At 34.8% G+C, this 22,747-nt stretch overlaps 1 protein-coding gene and 1 pseudogene across 1 annotated transcript in view; one reads left to right on the top strand and one right to left on the bottom strand.

Moving 5' to 3' along the window:
* DCDC1 (doublecortin domain containing 1) overlaps positions 1–22,747 on the top strand; it is a 419,738-nt gene that overhangs the window by 142,151 nt on the left and 254,840 nt on the right. The gene's annotated exons all lie outside the window — the stretch shown is intronic.
* LOC123799555 (small nucleolar RNA U3) lies at positions 19,711–19,803 on the bottom strand (annotated as a pseudogene).

Genomic DNA, 22,747 nt, shown 5'->3' with positions numbered 1-22,747 from the left:
AATATCAATTTGATTTTGAGAGTAAATCAGCCTCTATCCTTTAGGCATTATATATAATCTTCATGGTCACTTGTTTTTCCGTTTGAGAGTTGAGTGGTATAGAAAGTCAAATTGATTCCTTCTCAGGTCTTCCAGTTCTAAAGAGTCTGTGATTCTGTTTATATGTGCATCATTTCTTAGGAATTTTATCACTTGTTATTAGTACATGTGATTGGGAGGTCCTTTTATTGGTAACTACTAGTTTATGGACTTCTTTATACTGATGTCAGTAAGTAGACAATAATGTGGATGGAAAACCCTATTTTCAACTTTGTCTCATTAATTTAACAATGAATGGCATTTGCAGGAAATGTCTCTAGCTCTTTTAAAAATTAATATGTAACCCCTTGTGTTTATTCTCATAATTAAAACAGTCTTAGAATTCTTAGACTAAAGCTGATAATTGCTTTTTTCAAAAGATACTAGAAAAGAAAAATCTGGTTAATAGATATTAGAAGGTATCATCTTGGATCTGAACTTTAGTTGATAGGGAAAAGATATAATTTTTGGAAATTATTATTAAGAAGCATAATAAGATCTGTAATTATATATATGCATATCTAAGCTATTTTGCACCTTTTACATGATGGAAATCTGTCACTCTGACCATCAGGTTTTTCATTCATTTCATTCAATCATTTGTTTTCTCTTTTATCAATTACTCTTTCTTAATGTATTATATAAAGTGAAATATGCCAAATGAATTTCTCACAGAAGAATAAATCTTTTGAGAGTTCATGAGTCTTTCAACTATACCTATCTAGAATGATTATTAGATCAGTTGAAATGTCTATAAGCTTACTTTTATGGGCTACAATTTGTCAGTACTATACACACAAAAGTTGTTTGAATGAAAGAAAACTTTTCCAAAAAACATTCTTTGGTTTAAACTTGATTCTGGTAGTCACTAATTTGCTTTGCCAAATATTTCAGGGTCTCTGCTTTTCAGACATCATATGATTTATACTAGGAGGCCCCTGGTGATGGGTGAGCCAGAACTAGTGACTAGCTCTGACCAATAAATTGAAGCCTTTTTTTTTTCCTGTTCAAGACCCTTCAGAATTTTCGTTGTCTTTTTTTTCTTTAAGATTTTGTTTATTTATTTGACAGAGAGACAGTGAGAGGGGGAACACAAGCAGGGGGAGTGGGAGAGGAAGAAGCAGACTTCCCGCTGAGCAGGGAGCCTGATGTGGGGCTCTATCCCAGGACTCTGGGATCATGACCTGAGCCAAAGGCAGATGCCTAACGACTGAGCCACCCAGGCACCCCAGAATTTTCTTCTACCACTGTGACTGATGAGGATGGTAGCTGCTCCATCATTTTGGGCCCTGGAGTAAAGAGATATGATGTGTCCAGTCAACCTACAATTGACATGTAGGTTAAGACAAAAATAAATCTTAGTTGTTACAAACCAAGGATTAACTTAACTATAACCTATGGGCCAAATCTGATCTGCAACCTGTTTTTGTAAATAAAGTTTTATAGAAACGCAGCCATGTTTATTTGTTTATGTATTGTTTATGACTGCTTTCATGCTATAACACCAGAATGGAGTAGTTGCAACAGAAACTGCGTGACTAGCGAAATTGAAAACATTTATTATCTAGCTCTTTAAAGAAAAAGTTTATCTACTTCTGTTCTAGTGATGGATCCAGTGGTCTTTTCTTATGCGTTGCTTCTGAACTGTCCTGTTAGGTTGCTGATTTTCTCATCTCTTATCTAAGCCCAACTATTGAGACTTGGATCTCAGTAGCCTCTTGGCCCAAACAAAGAGTAGGTATAAAGTAGGCAGTAGAAATCTTTGATCCTGAAATGCAGTTGCCTTTAGGGAATGTGGTGCTGTTTTGTTGTTGAGGTGGCTGGATCAAACATCAGATTACAGAGTATGAAATGGAAATTTGTTATTGTTCCTGTCTCCAAGTAAATAGAAATTAAGATGTTTTATTCAAGGAATATTATTATTCTTATAAAATAATGTATAGGATTTGTCAAAAGGATTGGAAAACAGAAGGTCCAGATGTCCTAACTAAATCTGGAAGTGATGATAACTTTGGCCATTATTGTGTACTTTCTACTCTCTACCTTTACCCTGGAAGTCTTCAGCATGAACACGTGTTCCACATTTTCCTTTTTGGGAGCTTAACTTACATTGCTTCAGCCCAGGAAAGGCAAGAATGCTCCTTAACCTAAATGTTTGTCTCTCCAAGGCCCAGTTGGTTGTAATCTCTTCCTTAAAGTCCTCCCTTATTTCTCACTCCTGTAAACTTCTGCGATGATTTATGTATATATTTCTTATGTCAAGTACCCCTTTCTCCTTTGTGCTTTCTGCTTTGTTTGTATGTGTGCTTTATCTTATTAACCGTACCACAATATCATGAGGGCACAACGCACTTGTTATAATTTAACACTTAGTATAGTATCCTGAAAATAATAATATTTGTTGAATAACTGAATGGAGAACTCACTGTCCTTTTCAGTGTGGTAATGCTTTAAATAAAAACTTGAAATAAAAAAAGAAAAAGAAAAAGAAAGTGGGACAAAGAGAATGTGAGAGTCATTCTCTGGCCTGGTTCTCTGCCTTATAACAGAGCCTGAGCTAAGGGCCTTGCTCTGAGTAGGTGCCCAATTTTATTTGAACTGCCACTTTATATTATTTTGCATATTAAACTTGTCTCGATCTACATCCCCAGTCTCCCACAGTCATCAACATGATCATTTTATTCTTTTAATCCTCAATTTCAATATTTTATTGCCTTTATCCAATCAATAATAATTAACATTTATAAAATGTTTGTTACATGCCAGGTAATATGTGTGTGTGTGTGTGTGTGTGTGTGTGTGTGTGTGTGTATGTAGTCTCATTAATCCTTGCAACAACCTTATGAGTAGGTACTCTTAATTCTTTCTCACAAGTGAGAAAACTAAGTCTTAAGTAACTCCCTCAAGTAATATTACTACATAGCTGTAAGTGTAGGGGCTGGGTAACCCAGTCAGTTTGTCTCCAAAGCTCATGCTCCTAATTTGTAAAAAACTGCTTCCTAAAAGGATTTTGCTTAACTCATCTCCGTTGTTTATACTATAATGGGTCTGGTTTAAGATATCAGTGTACATGTAAGCATCTGGTATTGTGCTGAGGGCAGGAATATACCATAGAGTTATAAAACCATGTTCTTTTAAGAGACCTGTACTTTAGTTGGCAACAGAAAATATATAGACATCACATAATTAGTAGAGAACATCATCTGTAATGAGTGCTAAATTGTGTAATATAGAAAAACCATAAATTCGGAGATTGTTAGAGTCAAAGGAAGGGACTTTTGAGGTCAACTAGATCATTGTGCTTGTTTTACAGATGAGCAACTTGACAGCATATAGTGAGGTGCTAATTGTGTGATACAGGAAAATAACAACCAAAGGAGCTTAAAGACATTGTGCGTAGGTGGGTATATCAAATGGAGTTAGAAGAAAGGGAGATTGGTGTTGATAGTTGTCATCAAAGAATAATTCTCAAAGGAGGTGGGATTTGATTTCAAACTCAAAGGATGGGTAAGTTACATTTGGGGTAGGTTGTAGGTGCGTGTGCATGCGTGTGTATATGAGTACATACATACTCAGGGAATCATTTGATTAAAACTGTGAGGAGACTGGAAAATAAGATTTATTCTGTCTGCTTGCTCACTTTTGTATCTCCATCATTGATTTGTTGTGACAGGTAGGGTTTTGAAAAGATACTGGAGCATTTGTTTGTTTGTTTGTTTGTTTGTTTGTTTAAAGTTCTCCCAATGGTTCTAATGTGAAGATAGGATTGAGAACTATGGAAAAGTTTGGGCAAAATGTCTTCTCACAATGTTACCTTTTAGTAGGGAGCTAAGACGTACAAGAGTAAAATAAGTGTGATGATTAGCCTATGGTCAGTGGTCTATAGACAGAAAATGGCATAATGAAATGGAAGGATTTGAGATGAAATGAGATAGATAAATTGGAAGGGGGAGTTGGAAAGACCATTTAGAAAGAAGTTATAGTAATTATGGATCAGAAGATGGAAGCCTAGCCTAGGGTGATTTTTCTGGAAATAGAGAGGAAAAGTGTAATCTGAGAATTTTCACAAAGGCTTGCTAACTGGTAAAATCTAAAGGATGAGGAAAAAAGAAGAGTCCAAGAAATTAAGTGGTAAATCCATGACAAATGAAAGGCTGCCTTATTAAACTTTTTCAGGGTAATGTTTGGAGTATGAAAACATAATATTTACTAAGAAACTAACTTTTAACTTTTAACAAGTCAACATTTAAGACTAATGATTTTTTGATGATGTTGAAATCTCATTTCGACTTGTATTAAGAGTTATTTTCTGTTGATATGTTTGCTTGGACATCCAATATTTATTTTTTAGATTTATGTTTCAATAAATTTATGTCTCCTTTTCCAACCACTTTCTCATCACTAATGGAGTAACATACAGTTGCATAGTAGTTCCACTTACAGAAATTCATGGCATTCACTTCATGACTGTATTAATTAGTATTAGATTTGAATGTACTATCACAGACAACCTACTTAATTGAGGCTTAGATCACGAGATGAGAAATCTGGAGGTAGATAGTTGCTGACATCAGGAGCTCAAGGATAGCAAAGCTGAAGTCTCTGAGATTCTCTGGTTTTCCTCTCATGATCCAAGGACTACTGGAACTCTAGTCATCATGTATATTCCAAGGACGAATAAGGAGAAAATATGGTAGGGCATAACGTGTTTTCTTGGCAATCCCACAATTTGCATTTATATCTCTTTGTCCACTCCTGTTTACAAAGGAGGCTGAGAAGTTGTCTGTTTCAATCAGGGTTCTTTAAGTAAGAAAGTCATATAGGTTAACCATAATTCTGTCCCCCACCACTCCCTCTTCCTTTTATACTTAATTTGAAAAAAGAGAACATGTGTTAAACATCTGCTGTGTGTCAGGTAGCTTTCACAGTGAATAAGACAAACATGATTCCTACTTTCATGGAGCTTAGAGCATGGCAGGAGGCTGAGAAATGAGGCAAACAATAGCACACACTTAGTTAATTGAAGCTGTGGTAAGTGATACAGAGGAAAAGTAAAAAACCCATTTTGCTTATTTCTTATATTTTTCCTTTTTCTTTATTTTAATCTTACATTCATTTTTTGTGTACAACCTTAAATGATTTTGAAACAAAGCAGTTATATTCTTAAATACATGTATTTAGTCTACAAGTAAAAACAGTAGGTCCACTTTTATTTAATCTGTTTTTAATATAATTTTAAAGATCCAACAAGATATTTAAAATTTAATGATAAAGTATGCTTCTGATCCTTTAATGAAATATCCTAGTTCAATAGGCTTTGAGCATTAATGAAAATCAAGGTCTAGAAACATTTTAAAAGCCAGAACATTATGGGAAATCTGGCAAAGAATCACATTAAAGTTTGTCAGGAACTGAAAGGTCTGAGATTTCTATTCTGTTTATAAACCAACAAATTAGATTATCACAGCTTCATGGATGCTGGCCGAAGACACAAGACTCCTGGGTTAGAGACAAAGGGCTCAGAAAGAGTCAGGCACTTCATGTTAACATTGGTTTTCCTTGCCCCAAGTCCGATGGGTGCAATACAGAGCGGCCCAAGTGGACACTGTGTACATAGTAAGTTTATGTCACAGTTGAGGAAACCGAAGATTGGAAATCCTTAGTCTTATTAGGGGATTACAGATCTTCCTCAATTTGTGATGGGGTTATATCCAGATAAATCCATCCTAAGTTGAAAATATTATGAATAAAAAAATGCATGTATATGCCTAACCTACAGAACATCATAGCTTAGCCTAGTTTACCTTAAACGTGCTCAGAACACTTATGTTAGCCTGCAGCTGGGCACAATCATCTAACACAAAGCTTATTTCACAATGAAGTATGGAATATCTCCTGTAATTTATGAAGTGTACTGAATGTGAAAAACAATAGTTATATGGGTAAGAATGGTTGCAAGTATATTGGTTGTTTGCCCTTATGATCGTGTGGCTGACTGGGAGCTGTGGCTTGCTGCCCTGCCCACAATCACGAGAGGATCATACCCTACAAATGTGTATTACATTGGGAGATCATGAAGTTGTAAAATCATTAAGTTGAACCATCTTAAGTAGGAGATCCTCTGTGCTAGCAATCCTGCCCAACCCTTGTCCCAGAGAAAGCGAGAGCTATTACCTTGATTATCCTATTCATAGAACTGGGGGGTTCTTCCCAAGGATATGTGGATGATTCAATAAAAAATAATACCTAACACATTTACTCTGACTGACTATACTTCTGGCACTCTTCTAAGTATTTTACATCAGTAATTCCTTTACTTATTTAATAACTATTAACTCCTTTAGTTCTCACAAATAAAGGTGGGCACTATTGTTATCCTCATAGATGAGGTAACTGAGAAACACAGCAATGTCCTAGGTTTAGTTAGATAGAGTTTTGTCCTCTAGAACCTTATAATTTACCTAAGATGACAAAATCAGCATTCTCAAAGTAAAGTGATAATATTAATAAAGAAAATGTGCTATAGTAAAACAACTTAAATCAGGCTTGAGGGGCTAGGGTAAGAGGAATAACTTAACATGGCTTACAAGGCCTCTGCCTGCTTCCCCAGCCTCATTACATATTGTTTCCCCCTTTACTCCACATGCCTCAGCTACACTGGTCTTATTTCATTAAGTCAAACACCCCAACCTCCTCACTGCCGCATTCTGTCTGCCTGGAATTCGTTTCCTCCCCGCTCTTTCCCTGGCTGACTCCTACCTCACATTCCCACAGCAGCTTCACTGTCACCTTCTCAGAGATGTCCTTCCAGGCTGGGTGAGGTATTCTTCTTTTATGTTTACACCTCTCACAGACCTTTCCTTTGTGGCACTGACCAATATTGGATTTAAATAATTATTATTATTTGAAAAATATGTAACCTTTGCTGACTATAGGCTCTACAAGTCTTTTCTTTCACTGTATGCCCAATGCTTGACAAATCACAGGCTTCAAATATGTATTTGTTGAATGAATGAATGTAAATCTGTAATCAATGTAGGATTTGATTAATCAAGAAGAACTTTATAGGAAAAGTCTAGTTTTTAATTGTCATGAAGGAAGTAATAGATATGAATTGCTGGAGAGGAAATGAGAGGGCACTCTAAGTGGGAGGAATGGCTTAAATCAGTATTTTAAAAATTTATACTTAGGGGTGCATGGCTGGTTCAGTTGGAAGAGCACGTGACTCTTGATCTTGGGGTTGTGAGTTAGAGCCCCATATCAGATGAGATTATTCAATTAATTAAAAGATTATTTTACCCTAAAGGGTAATACAAACATTTGATTTCTTTAGATATACATATGTATGCACACACATATATATGCACATATGTATATGGGTATATATATATATATATATATATATATATATATATACACACACACATACATGCCTATGTGTATACTTGTACATACACTTTTGCCTAATGGACACACATAGACATTGTAGAAAAATATATTTGTTTATGTGTCCAAATTTTAAAATGCCATGGGAAAACCAATGCTTTAACTTGTGCTTCCAGGTGAACTTCATTTTGTGCAATTTAAGATTAAACTTCTTTTAACTTTGAACATGTTTTCTTGTTCACATTTTAATTTGAATGGGAAAAAATTTCCTTATGGTTAAAACCTTAAACAATCCAAAAGAGTCACAGTAAAAAATTGAGCCCACCCTTATTCTCTAGTTTTGGACATTACACAACAGCTTAAGTAATTTCAATTCCTGATTATACTAAACTAAGATTTAAAAACAAATTTTTGTAAAGAACAAACTCTTGGCTGTATTCATAGTTGATAGTTAATTGAAGTATATAGTCATTCATTTTATGAATAATATTTCTTAATCTTTTAAAGAAATACTTTTTAAGGTAAAAAAATAATGCATGCACATGGTAATAAATGGTCATATACTATAAGAGTGTACTCAGAAAAGAAATCTTTCTTTTTCCCAACTCCTAGAAGCAACCACTTGGTCCCTTGGGTATTCTTCCAGGAATGTTCCATTCATAAACAGGCTTAAAAGAATATTTCACCTCTCTTCCTACTTTCTTCTTCTCTTCCTTTTCTTTCCCCACTAATTATAGCATGTTATTTACACTGCATGGTACATTTTTTTCCTGTTCACAATATATTTTGAGAAATATTTCATGCCTTACATATCTGCCTTTATAGTGTATGGATGTACCATAATATATTTTATCAGTCCCCTGTTGATAAACATTTGATTTTTGTCTAATCTTTGGTTATTACAAACAATGCTACAGTGAATATTCCTGTACACACTTTTAGGGATCTTGTGTGATTATCTATAGATAGTATTCCAAGATATAGAATTGCTAACTGAAAAAGAATCAAATTGTTATCGATACTATCAAATTGCCTTTCCAAGATAACAGTATATGAAAGTGTCTCTTTCCCCTACCCATTGATGATATATTGATGTTTTTAATTTTCATCGATCTAATTAGGTAAGCAATTTAATAAGTAAACATTCTCATTGAGTTTTATTTTGCATTTCTCATATTGTAAATGATTGAACATTTTTTTATATGTTTAAAAGCCATTTTAGGGGTGCCTGGGTGGCTCAGTTAAGCATCTGCCTTTGGCTCAGGTCATGATCCCAGGGTCCTGGGATTAAGCCCCAGTCAGGCTCCCTGCTCAGCGGGGAGTCTGCTTGTCCCTCTCCCTCTGCCCCTTCCCCCTACTAATTTTTCTTCTCTATCTCTCAAATAAATAAATACAATCTTTTTTAAAAAGCCATTTTAAAATTTAATTTCTTATCAACTTTTTCATGTCTTTTCCTCATTTTCTACTAGGTTATTTGTATTTTTCTTGTTGGTTTATACAAACTATACATACTACGGGACTTAGACCTTTGTTTTTCAAGTGTACTGTGCATAATTTGAACTTCTTTCACATATGCCATTGATTAGGAGATAGTGGTGCTATAGTGACCTTTAACATAATTTGGGCTGTGCATGTAAAAAACTCTATAACAAGCTTTATCTTTTACTATTCATGTACCCTGCTCTGTTCAATGCCAGGTGAATTTACATAATAAATGTGCTTATAGTGGCCAAAAATGCACTTGTTCAGTATCATGTCACTTCATGGTAAAATCCTATTAAATAAACAACCTGTATAGTATGATTATAGCAGTATTGAATGCATTTTCTAAGTCTAACCTATTCATTTCTCATTTAACTAGAATTTAGTACCTAGTATATTGTGTATAGCTATCAGTACATTAGTAAAGTGTCATTGCTTTTTGTAATTTCTGGGTGATATTTTAATCTAAATTTTATATTTATTAACTTATTAACTCCATCCCCCCCACCAAATTTAATATTTATGATTAGAAATTCAAGTAGCTGTTCTATATTGCAGTGATATAACTTTGAAACATTTTTTTTCCTTTTATTTCTCTTTTGAATTTTTAGGTTTGTGGAAAAGTATCCTGAAATTGCAAGGGAAGCTATTTAAACTACTACTCTTTACAAGTATTTTATGTCTGAACCAGAATTATTTCAATGTTGTGAAACAAATTGAAATACAAAAATAAATTTGATGCTAAATTTAATATAACTTTACAGCGGGAGCAGTGCACCTTAATATACACAATTTGTTTAAAAAAATAGGATGTTGGGGATTCCAGGATGTAATATAGAAACAAAAGAATCACCTGTATTATAAATGTACAAAACAACCTCACTGAAGGGAGTGGGAAGAAAATATACTGATCTGAGTAACTGGTAAAAAATGAAGTCTCTAAAACTAAATGCAGAAGGAATTGTACAGAAGCACATATTTTATTGATAAAGTTGTTTTCCACAAGGTTCTGGGATAATAATTCTGGAAACGCTATACATGTGTACTGGAATTAAATAACTAAATAAATAAAGGGCAAGTGGTGGGGGTCAGGTTTCTTACTGTTAGAATGGGAAGTTACAGACAAGCAAGAAAAGAAGGCTGAAATGATCCATATGGTGATTGATTAGAATTGAAGAAATTAGTATGAACTCATGTTTAGTGTAATATAGATATGGATGGTTACATTAGTATGAACTCATGTTTAGCCTAATATAGATATGGATGGTTACATATAGAAATATCTATAGATATATTACATACATGGTCTAGAGATCATACATATATTTCCTTGTTCTGTCAGCAGAGACAGCCAAGAAGCAGTAATACTCCTGGTGTCCAGATTTTGGTTTCTAATTCCATTTTTCAATAAAAGAAACAAGGGATCCTTGGAAAAATGGCAGATTCTAAGACTGGGGCAGGAAACATATGAGATAATCCTGGGATATATTATAGTGCCTACAAGTAAGAAACTGCTCAAAAAACACATCAGTAGGGGTGTATCAAAGAAACATAGGTGCTAACTAAAAGAGCACCCAGGAGCCAAAGTTGGAATAATTTGAGCAACAAGATAGTTTTAGATTATAACCCGAAGTATAAAATACATATCCATGAGTCTATAGTGATCAAATAAATGAAATAAATTAAAAAATGATCAGATAAATAAAAAAGGGAGAATAGGCAAATCTGTGCAGAAAAAGTCTGAGTAACTGATGTAGAGACTTTTTGCTCCAGGAAGTGGAACATAAGTCCTTACTCCTTTAGTATGGGTTTTTCTAGTGACCTTTCAAAGGACAATAAAAGAAAGGACAAACAGAAGAGTAACTTTATAGTGGAAAAACCTGACAAACACTACCTCAAGCCATGTGATGGAAGTTGACAACAATAGTGATAAGCCACACTGATAGTATGTACCTTTGATATGATGACTTTAACCCTTTGATTTTTCTTCCTCAAACCATGATCCCAATCTAATCATCAGAACACACATCAGACAAATCACAATTGACGGATATTCTACAGAATGCCTCAAAACTTTCAAGGTCATCAAAAACAAAATTTATTTCACTTAGCATAATACCCTCAAAGTCCATCAATGTTACAAATGGCAGGATTTCATCCTTTTTTATAACTGAGTAGTATTCCATGTGTGAGTGTGTGTATGTGTGTGTGTTGTTTGTCCATTCATTTTCTTTACCCATTCATCTATTGATGGATACTTAGGTTGTTTCCATATACGCTGCAATGAACATAGGAAGGCATTTATCTTTTTAAACTAGTGTTTTCATTTTCTTTGAGTAGATATCCAGAAGTGGACTTGCTGGATCATGTGGTGGTTCTATTTTTAATTTTTAAAGGAAACTATATGCTGTTTTCCATAGTGGCTGCACAAATTTATATTCTCACCGACACTATACAGTGATTTTCTTTTCTCCATATTCTTGCTAAAACTTGTTATTTGTCTTTTTAAAAAAAGATTTATTTACTTATTTTGGAGAGAGAGCAAGTAAACGAGCACAAATAAGGGAGGAATAGAGGGCGAGGGAGAGAGAGACTCCTCAAGCTGACTCCCCACTGAGCACAGAGCCCAACTTGAGGCTCAATCCCAGGACTCTGAGATCATGACCTGTAATGAAGAAATCCAGAAAACCAACCTAGGCAACCTTCTTGTCTTTTTGATAATAGCCATTTGGACAGGTGTGAGGTGATACCTCATCGTGATCTTGGTTTGCATTTCCCTGATGATGATGAGTGATATTGAGTATATTTTTGTGTTACTACTGGCCATCCGTATGTCTTCTATGGAAAAATGTCTATTCAGATCCTCTGCCATTTTTTTAAGTGTTTTTTTATTATATTATGTTAGTCACCATACAGTACATCCCTGGTTTCTGATGCAAAGTTCGACGATTCATTAGTTGCATATAACACCCAGTGCCTCTGCCCATTTTTTAATTGGATTGTTTGGGTTTGTTATTGAGTTATTTGCATTCTTTATATATTTAGTATATTAACCTTTTATCAAATATACAATTTGCCAATATCTGTTGCCATTCAAGTAAGTTGCCTTTTTGTTTTACTGATGGTTTCCTTCACTGTGCAGAAGCTTTTTGGTTTGATGTAGTCTCATTTGTTTATTTGCTTTTATTGCCTTGCCTTTGGAATCAGATCCAGAAAAACATCACTGAGACCACTGTTGAGGAAGTTACTGTTTATGTTTTCTTCTAGCAATTTTATAGTTTCAGGTCTTTCATTCAAATATTTAATCCATTTGACTTATTTTTTGTGAATGGTTCTAAGACAGGGGTCCAGTTTCAGTCTTTTTGCATGTAGTTGTCCCGTTTTCCCAACACCATTTATTAATGAGACTGTCCTTTTCCAAATGTATATTTTTATCTACATTTTAAAAAAAGATTTATTTATTTATTTTAGAGGAGAGACAGAGAGAGAGTGTGAGAGAGAGAGAGAGCATGCAAGTTGGGGGAGCCGAGAGAGAGGGAGAGAATCTCAAGAAGACTTCCCGCTAAGCGTGGAGCCTGATGTGACACCACCCAGGTGCCCCACTTATCTCCCTTTTTATAAATTTTATAATTCTTTTAAAATCTCTTTTATAGGGGCACCTGGATAGCTCAGTCGGTTAAGTGTCCAACTCTTGATTTTGGCTCAGGTCATGATCTCAGGGTTATGGGACCAAGCCCCACATCGGGCTCTGCACTCAGCACAGAGTCTGCTGGAGATTATCTCCCTCTGCTCCTCTCCCTGCTTGCACTCTTCCTCCCTCTCTCTAAAATAAATAAATAAAATCTTTAAAAAATAAAATCTCCTATTCTTTTAAAATTAATTGACCATAAATGCGTGGGTTTATTTTTGGACTCTATTCTGTTGCATTGATCGATGTTTGTATGTCAATACCATACTGTTTGAATACCACAGATTTATAGTATAGTTTGACATCAGGAAACATGATACCTCCAGCTTTCTTCTTTTTCAAGATTGCTTGGAGAATTTGGGGTCTTTTGTGGTTCCATACAAATTTCAGAATTACTTATTCTAGTTTTGTGAAAAATGCCTTTGGAATTTTAGTAAGAATTGTTTTAAATCTGTAGATTTCTTTGGGTAATACGCACATTTTTAACAATATTAATTCTTCAAATATCTGAGCACAAAATATCTTTCTATTTATTTGTATCTTCTTCAATTTCTTTCCCCTGTGTCTCAAAGTTTTCAGTGTACTGCATCCCACATATTTTGGTATATTGTATTTCTGTTTTCATTTGTCTCCAGGTGTTTTTTGATTTCTCCTTTGATTTCTTCAGTGATCCTTTGGTTGTTATTTAATCTCCATACTTTTTTTCTTTTTTCCAATTTTTCTTCTTGTAATTTCTAGTTTCTGAGCAGAAAGGATGCTCAATATGATTTCAATCTTCTTGATTTATTGAGACCTGTTTTGTGCCCTAATATTTGGTCTAGCCTAGAGAATATTTCATGTGCAATTGAGAAAAATATGTATTCTGCTTTTAGATAGAATATTCTGTATATATCTAATAAGTCCATTTGGTCTAATGTGACATTTAGGTTGATGTTTCCTTATTGATTTTCTGTCTGGAAAATCTATACATTGATGCAAGTGGGTGTTAAAGTCCCCTACTATTATTGTATTGCTGTCAATTTTTCCCTTTTTTGTTAATATTTGCTGTATATGTTTTGGTGCTCCAATGTTGACTACATAATATATTTATAAATATTATATTTTCTTCTTGGATTGGCCCCTTTATCATTATTTAATGCTATTCTTTATCTTTTATTACAGTCTTCATTTTAAAGCCTATTTTGTCTCAAATGAGTATAGCTACACCAGCTTTCTTTTTGTTCTCATTTGCATAGCGTATCTTTTTGTTCTCATTTGCATAGCGTATCTTTTTTTCTCCCTTCACTTTCACTCTATGTCCTTACCACAAAAAGTGAGTCTTTTTTTTTTTCTCCATTCAGCCATACTGTGTCTTTTGATTGGCGAATTTAGTCCATTTACATCTGAAGTAATTATTGACAGGTAAGCATTTATTGCTATTTTGTTAATTGTTTTTTTTGTTTTTGTTTTTTTGCTGTTTTTATACTTCCTTACTATTCCTTTCTTCTCTTTGTTTCCTTCTTGTTTGATAACTTCTTTAGTGTTAAGTTTAGATTCTCCTCATTTTATTTTGTGTATTTGCTATAAGTTTTCACCTTGTGGTTACTGTGAAGTTCACATATAATGTCCTATGTATAAAACAGTCTATTTTAAGTTGGTAGCAACTTAAATTTGAATCCATTCCAAACTGTACATTTTTGCACCCACCCCACATTTTGTTTTTGATGACATGTTTTACATCTTTTAATTTTATGGATCCCTTAAGTAATTATTGCATTTTTAGTTAATTTTATGACTTTTGTCTTTTGACCTTCATACTAGCTGTATAAGTGATTAATCTACTACCTTACTATATATTTACCTTTTTACCTTCATAAGTTTTCTTGATATTAATTTGTCATTTTTTTGCAGCTTAAAGTTCCTTTAACATTTCTTGTAAGGCCAGGTTAGTGGTGGTGAGCTCCTTTATCTTTTGCTTATCTGGAAAACACCTTATCTCTCCTATTCTGAATGATAACCTTTCCAGGTAGAGTATTTCTGATTGGAAGTTTCTTCCCTTCAGCCTCAGAATATGTTATGCCACTTGCTTCTGGCTTGTAACATTTTGCTGAAAATCTGCTAATAATAAGGTTTCCCTTGTATGTAACAAGTTGTTTTTCTCTTGCTGCTTTTGAGATTCTCTATCTTTAACTTCTGACATTTTACTTATAAATAGTGTTGATCTCTTTGGGATCAATTTTTTTGGAACCCTCTGGGCTTCCTGGACCTGAATGTGTTTTCTTCCCCAGATTCAGGAAGTTTTCAGCCATTATTTCTTCAAATCAGTTCTCTGCCCCTTTCTCTTTCTTCTTCTGGAATTCCTAATACTCTGCTTGATGTTGTCTTTAGATTTTTAAGTTATTTTTACTCTTAAATTCTTTTTTCTTTTTGCGGTTCTGTCTGCTTTAATTCCATTGCCTTGCCTTCCAGCTCGCTGTTAGGCTTCATCAGTCTGCTGTTAAACTCCTCTAATATATTTTTCAGTTCAGTCATTATATTATTTAGCTCTTGACTTTTCTTTGGTACTTTCATATATTTTCCATCTCTTTGTTTTGAAGTTCTCACTGTGTTCATTCATTCTTTTCCCAAGTTTGGTGAGCATTTTTTGACCATTACTTTGAACTCTTTATCAGGTAGATCACTTATCTCCATTTCATTAAGGTCTTTTCCTGAGATTTTTGTCTTGTTCTTTTTTTTTCAAGTTTTTATTTAAATTAACATTCAGTGTAATATTAACATACAGTGTAATATTAGTTTCAGATATAGAACGTAGTGATTCAACAACTCCCTACATTACCCAGTGCTCATTACAAGTGCTCTCCTTAATATCCAGCACCTATTTACCCATCTCTCCACCCACCTGCCCTCTGGTAACTGCCAGTTTGTTCTCTGTAGTTAAGAATCTGTTTCTTGGTTTCTGTCTCTCTCTTTTTTTCCCCCTTTACTCATTTATTTTGTTTCATAAATTCCACATATGAATGAAATCATGTGGTATTTGTCTTTCTCTGACTTACTTACTTTGCTTAGTATTATACACTCTAGTTCCATCCATGTCATTGCAGATGGCAAGATTTCATTCTCTTTTTTTTTTGGTTGAATAATATATATACCATATCTTCTGTATCCATTCATCAATCTATGGACGCTTGGGCTTCTTCCAAATCTTAGCTATTGTAAATAATGCTGCTATAAATATAGGGGTGCTTGTGTCCCCTACTTTGAACTACTGTTTTTGTATACTTTGGGTAAATACCCAGTAGTGAGATTGCTGGATCATAAGGTAGTGCTATTTTTAACTTTTTGAGGAATCTCCATACTATTTTTCAGGGTGCTGCACCAGTTATATTCCCACCAACTGTGTGAGAGGGTTCCCCTTTCTCCACAACCTTGCCGACACCTGTTGTTTCTTGTATTGTTGATTTTAGCCATTCTGATAAGTGTGAGGTGATAGCTCAATGTAGTTTTGATTTGCATTTCCCTGATGATAAGTGATGATGAGCATCTTTCCATGTGTTTGTTGGTCATCTGTATGTCTTCTTTGGAGAAATGTCTGTTTATGTCTTCAGCCCATTTTTAAATGGGTTATTTGTTTTTAGAGTGTTGAGTTTTCTAAGTTCTTTATGTTTTGGATACCAACTCTTTATCGGATATGTTATTTGCAAATATCTTCTTCCATTCTATAGATTACCTTTCAGTTTAGTTGATTGTTTCCTTTGCTATGTGGAAGCTTTTTATTTTGATGTAGTCCAAAAGGTTATTTTTGCTTTTGTTTCCTTTGCCTCAGGGGACCAACATGCTACAGACAATGTCAGAGAAGTTACTCCCTATGTTCTCCTTTAGGATTTTTATGGTTTTGGGTCTCACATTCAAGTCTTTACTCCATCTTGAATTTATTTTTGTCTCGTCTAGTTTCATTCTTTTGCATGTTGCTGTCCAGTTTTCCCAACACCATTTGTTGAAGAGATTGTCTTTTTTCCATCGGATATTCTTTCCTCCTTTGTTGAAGATGAGTCGACCACATAGTTGTGGGTTCATTTCTGGGTTTTCTATGCTTTCCATTGATCTAGGTGTCTGTTTTGCACCAGTACCATACTGTCTTTCTTGATCACTACAGCTTTGTAATATAACTTGAAGTCTGGAATTATGATGCCTCCATCTTTGCTTTGCTTTTTCAAGATTGCTTTGGCTGTTCAGGGGTCCTTTGTGATTTCATACAAATTTTAGGATTGTTTGTTCTAGTTCTGTGAAAAATGCTGTTGGTATTTGATAGGGATTGCATTGACTCTGTAGAATCCTTTGGGTAATACAGACAATTTAACAATATTTGTTCTTCCAATCCTTGAGTATGAAATATCTTTCCATTTCTTTGCATCATTTTCAATTTCTTTTACCAGTGTTTTATAGTTTTCAGAGTACAGGTCTTTCACCTCTTTGGTTATGTTTATTCTTAGGCATCTTAATATTTTTGGTGTAATTATAAATGGGATTATTTTCTTAATTTCTCTTCCTGCTGCTTCATTACTGGTGCATAGAAATGCAACAGATTTCTGTACATTGGTTTTGTTTCCTGCAGCTTTACTGAATTCATTTATCAGTTCTAGCAGTTTTTGGTAGTCTTTGGGTTTTCTATATATAGTATCATGTCATCCGCAAATAGTGACAATGTTACTCCTTCCTTGCCCATTTGGATGCCTTTTATTTCTTTTCATTGTCTGATTGCTGTGGCCAAGACTTCCAGTACTATGTTGGGAATAAAAGTGCTGAGAATGGACATCCCTGTCTTGTTCCTGACCTTAGGGGAAAAGCTCTCAGTTTTTCCCCATTAAGGATTATGTTAGCTGTGGGGTTTTTTTTTTTCTTTTTCATATATGGCCTTTATTATGTTGAGGTATGTTCCCTATAAACCTACTTTGTTGAGGGTTTTTATCATGAATGGATGTGTTACTTAGTCAAATGCTTTTTCTGCATCTATTGAAATGATCATATGGTCCTTCCCCTTTCTCTTATTGATATGATGTATTACATTGATTGATTTGCAATTATTGAACCACACTTGTAGCTCAGGAATAAATCCCACTTGATTGTGGGGAATGATTTTTGTAATGTATTGTTGGATTTGGTTTACTAGTATTTTGTTGAGGGTTTTTGTGTCTATGTTCATCAGAGATATTGGCCCATAGTTCTCATTTTTTTTTTTTTTTGTGGTGTCTTTATCTAGTTTTGGTATCAGTGTAGTGCTCACCTCATAGAATGAATTTGGAAGTTTTCCTTCCTTTTCTATTTTTTGGAATAGTTTTAGGAGGATTTGTATTAACTCTTCTTCTTCTTCTTTTCTTTTTTTTATTATTTAAATTCGATTAGCCAACATATAGTACGTCATTAGTTTTTGATATGATGTTCAATGATTCCTTAGTTGTATATAACACCCAGTGTTCATCACATCATGTGCCCTCCTTAATGCCCATCACCCAGTTACCCCATTCCCCCATCCACCTCCCTTTCTGCAACCCTCAGTTTGTTTCTCGGAGTCAAGGGTCTCTCATGGTTTATCTCCCTCTCTGATTTCTTCCCATTCAGTTTTACCTCCCTTCCCCTATTGTCCTCTGCACTATTCCTTATATTCCACATGTGAGTGAAACCATATGATAATTGTCTCTTCTGATTGACTTATTTCACTTAGTATAATATCCTCCAGTTTCACCCATGCCAATGTAAATGGTAGGTATTCATTCTTTCTGATGGCTGAGTAATATCCCATTGTATATATGAACCACATCTTTATCCATTCACCTGTTGAACAACATCTTGGCTCCTTCCACAGTTTGGCAATTGTGGACATTGCTGCTATGAACGTTGGGGTTCATGTGCCCTTTGTTTCACTGCATTTGTATTTTTGGGGTAAATACCCAGTAGTGCAATTGCTGGGTTGTAGGATAGCTCTATTATTAACTTCTTGAGGAACCTCCATACTGTTTTCCAGACTGGCTGTACCAGCTTGCATTCCCACCAACTGTGTAAGAGGGTTTCCCTTTCTCCACATCCTTTCCAACATTTGTTGCTCCCTATCTTGTTAATTTTAGACATTCTAACTGGTGTAAGGTTGTATCTCATTATGGCTTTGATTTGTATTTCTCTGATGGCAAGTGATGTGGATTTTTTCATGTGTCTGTTAGCCATTTGTATGTCTTCTTTGGAGAAGTGTGTTTTCATGTCTTCTGCCCATTTCTTGACTGGATTATTTGGGGTTTTTTTGATGTTGAGTTTGATAAGTTCTTTATAGATCTTGGATACCAGCCCTTTATCTGTTATGTCATTTGCAAATATCTTCTCCCATTCCGTAGGTTGCCTTTTGTTTTTTTAATTTTTTTTAAAGCTTTTACTTATTCATTTGAGAGAGAGAGAGACAGAGAGAGCACAAGCAGGGGGAGAGGCAGAGGGAGAGGGAGAAGCAGGCTGCCTGCTGAGCTGGGAGCCTGACATGGGTCTCGATTCCAGGACCCTTCATATCATGACCTGAGCTGAAGGCAGATGCTTAACCATCTGAGCAGCCCAGGAGCCCCTGTAGGTTGCCTTTTAGTTTTGCTGACTGTTTCCTTTACTGTGAAGAAGCTTTCTATCTTGCTGAAGTCCCAATAGTTCATTTTTACTTTTGTGTTTCCCTTGCCTTTAGAGATGTGTCTTGCAAGAAGTTGCTGTGGCTGATGTTGAAGTGGTTACTGCCTATATTCTCTAGGATTTTGATAGATTCCTATCTCACATTTAGGTCTTTCATCCATTTTGAGTTTATCTTTGTGTATGGTGTAAGAGAATGGTCCAGTTTCATTCCTCTGCATGTGGCTATCCAATATTCCCAGCACCATTTATTGAAGAGACTGTCTTTTTTCCATTGGACATTCTTTCCTGCTTTGTGGAAGGTTAGTTGACCATAGAGTTGAGGGTCCATTTCTGGGGTCTCTATTCTGTTCCAGTGATCTATGTGTCTGTTTTTGTGCCAATACCATGTTGTCTTGATGATCACAGCTTTGTAATATAGCTTGAAGTCAGGCATTGTGATGCCTCCAGCTTTGGTTTTCTTTACCCCTGGTGGGTATTAATTCTTCTTTAAATGTGTGGTAACAAACTATAGAAATGATCCCTGAAAGTATAGTCTTCTTTAAATATGTGGTAGAATTGACCTGTGATGGCTTCTGGTTCTTAACTTTTGTTTGTTGGGAGTTTTTTGCTTACTGATACAATTTTTTTTTTTTTTCTGCTGGTGATCGGTCTGTAAAATTTTTTGATTTCTTCCTGTTCCAGTTTTGGTAGGTTATATGTTTCCCAGAATTTATCCATTTCAGTTTATTCATGGGTTGTCCAATTTATTGGCATATAGTTTTTCATAAGATTCTCTTATAATTGTTCAGATTTCTGTGATGTTTGTTGTTAACTCTCCTCTCTCATTTGTCCTTTTACTTATTTGAGTCATTTCTCCCACCCCCTTTTTTTTGATAAGTCTGGATAGAAATTTATTGATTTTATTTTATTTTTTCCCCCAAAGATCCAGCTCCTGGTTCATTAATCTGTTCTATTGTGTTTGTTTGTTTGTTTGTTTTGTTTTTATATTTTTTATTTTGAGCTAATCTTTATTCCTTCTTTCTGCTGGTTTTAGGTTTTGTTTGTTCTTTTTCTAGCTCCTTTAGATATTAGGTTAGGATGTTTATTTAAGATTTTTCTTGCTTCTTGAGGTTAGCCTGTATTGCTATAAACTTTCCTCTTAGAACCACTTTTATTACATCCCTAAGGTTTTAGACTGTTCTGTTTTCATTTTCGTTATTTCCATGTATTTTTTAAATTTCTTCTTTGATTTCCTGGTTGACTCATTCATTGTTTAGTAGTAGTATATTAATTAACCTCCATACATTTGTGGTCTTTCCAGAGTTTTTCTTGTGATTGACTTCTAGTTTCATAGCGTTGTGGTTATAAAAGACGCATTGGCTGACTTTGATCTTTTTTAATTTGTTGAGGCTTGTTTTGTGGCCTAATATGTGGTCTATTCTGGAGAATGTTCCATGTGCACTTGAAACGTGTGTGTATTCTGCTCTTTTAGGATGGAATGTTCTGAACATATCTGTTAAATCCATCTGGTTCACTGTGTCATTCAAAATCATTATTTTCTTGTCGATATTCTGTTCAGATGATCTATTGATGTAAATGGGGTGTTAAAGTCCCCTACTACTGTTATTATCAGTTAGTTCCTTTGTGTTTATTATTAGCTGTTTTATGTGTTTAGGTGCTCCCATGTTGAGCACATAAATATTTACAATTATTATTTCTTCTTGTTGGATTGTCCCATTTATTATTATATAGTGTCCTTTGTCTCTTATTACAGTTATTGTTATAAAGTCTATTTTGTCCAGTGTTAAGTATTGCTATCTGGCTTCCTTTTGACATCCATTTGCCTGATAAATATTTCTCTATCCCCTTTCTTTAGATCTGCAGGTGTCTTTAGCTCTAAAATGAATCTCTTGGAAACAGCAAATTGATGGGTGTTGTTTTTTTTATCCATTCTGTCACCTGTTGTCTTATGATTGGAGTGTTTGGTCCATTTACGTTCAAAGTAATTATTGATAGATATGTATTTATTGCCATTTTACATACCCATTTTGTAGTTATTTCTGAAGATTTTCTCTGGTCCTTTCTTGTCTTTCCCACTTTCATAATTGGCTGGTTTTCTTTAGTGATATATTTGGATTTTTTCTCTTTATTTTTTCCATATTTATTAGTGTTGTTTGATTTGTGGTTACCATTAGGTTTGTATATAACATCTTCTGCATATAGCAGTCTATATTAAGTTGATGGTCATTTAAGTTTGAATGCATTCTTACTGCTTTCCTTACCACGTTTTAGGTATATGGTGTCATATCTTACATCCTTTTATTTTGTGAGTTCCATGGCTGATATTTTACATAAATATTCTTTTTTACTGCTTTTGTGTTTCCTACATTCATTCTATCAATTTTGGTCTTTTTTCGCTCAAAGAATCCTCTCTAATATTTCTTGCAGGGCTGGTTGAGTGGTCATGAACTCCTTTAATTTTTATTTGTCTGGGAAACTCTTTATCTGTCCTTCTATTCTGAATGATAGCCTTGCTGGTCAGAATATTCTTGGCTGAAAATGTTTTCCATTCAGCACTTTGAATATATAAATCCACTTCCTTCTGGCTTGGAAAGTTTCTGCTGAAAAATCTCCTGATATCTTTGTGGGGTTTCCTCTGTATGTAACTGTCTTCTTTTGTCTTGGTGCTTAAATTTTTTTTCTTTATCGCTACATCTTGCCATTTTGATTATAATATGTCTTGGTGTGGATCTGCTTTTGTTGATTTTGTTGGGGGTTCTCTGTGCCTTCTGGATCTGTATATCTGTTTCCTTTTCCAGATTAGGTAAGTTTTCAACAATCATCTCTTCAAATAAATTTTCTGCTCCCTTTCTCTCTCTTTTTCTTCTAGGACTTCTATAACACGAATGTTATTGAGTTTGATGGAGTCACTGAATTCCCTAAGTCTGTTCTTGTTTTGCATAATTCCTCTTTCTCACTTTTGTTCAGCTTGATTACCTTCCATTACTCTGTCTTCTAGGTCATTAATTCATTCCTCTGCTTCTTCCAGCCTGCAGTTCATTCCATCAAGTGTGTTTCTCTTTTTGTTTATTGAACCCTTTATCTCTGCTATGTTATTCCTTAGTTCTGCCTTAAGAGTCTCACTGATATCTTCCACTCTTTTCTCAAGTCAAGTATCTTTATGATCATTACTTTAAATTCTCTATCAGGCATGCTACTTATCTGTTTTATTTATATCTCTGGCTGTGGCCTTGTTCTGTTCTTTCCTTTGGGACAAATTCCATTCTCTTCTCATTTTATCTAAGTCTCTGTGCCTGCTTCTGTGTGTACATCTCCTCTTCTGGAGGGTAATGGCCTTATGAAGAAGAGGTCCTGTCGTGCCCTGCAGTGTAGTGTGCCCTAATCCCAGGGCCTGGCACTTCAGGGAATGTGTGCTACATGCACTCTGTGTGTGCTACATGCACTCTGCTGTTTTGTCCTGGCCACTTTATCCTTTAGGAC

The sequence above is a fragment of the Ursus americanus genome, chromosome 24 (assembly GCF_024610735.1).
Source record: "Ursus americanus isolate L20-20 chromosome 24, mUrsAme1.1.p, whole genome shotgun sequence".
Taxonomy (NCBI): domain Eukaryota; kingdom Metazoa; phylum Chordata; class Mammalia; order Carnivora; family Ursidae; genus Ursus; species Ursus americanus.
This window is presented reverse-complemented; position numbering and strand designations above follow the sequence as displayed.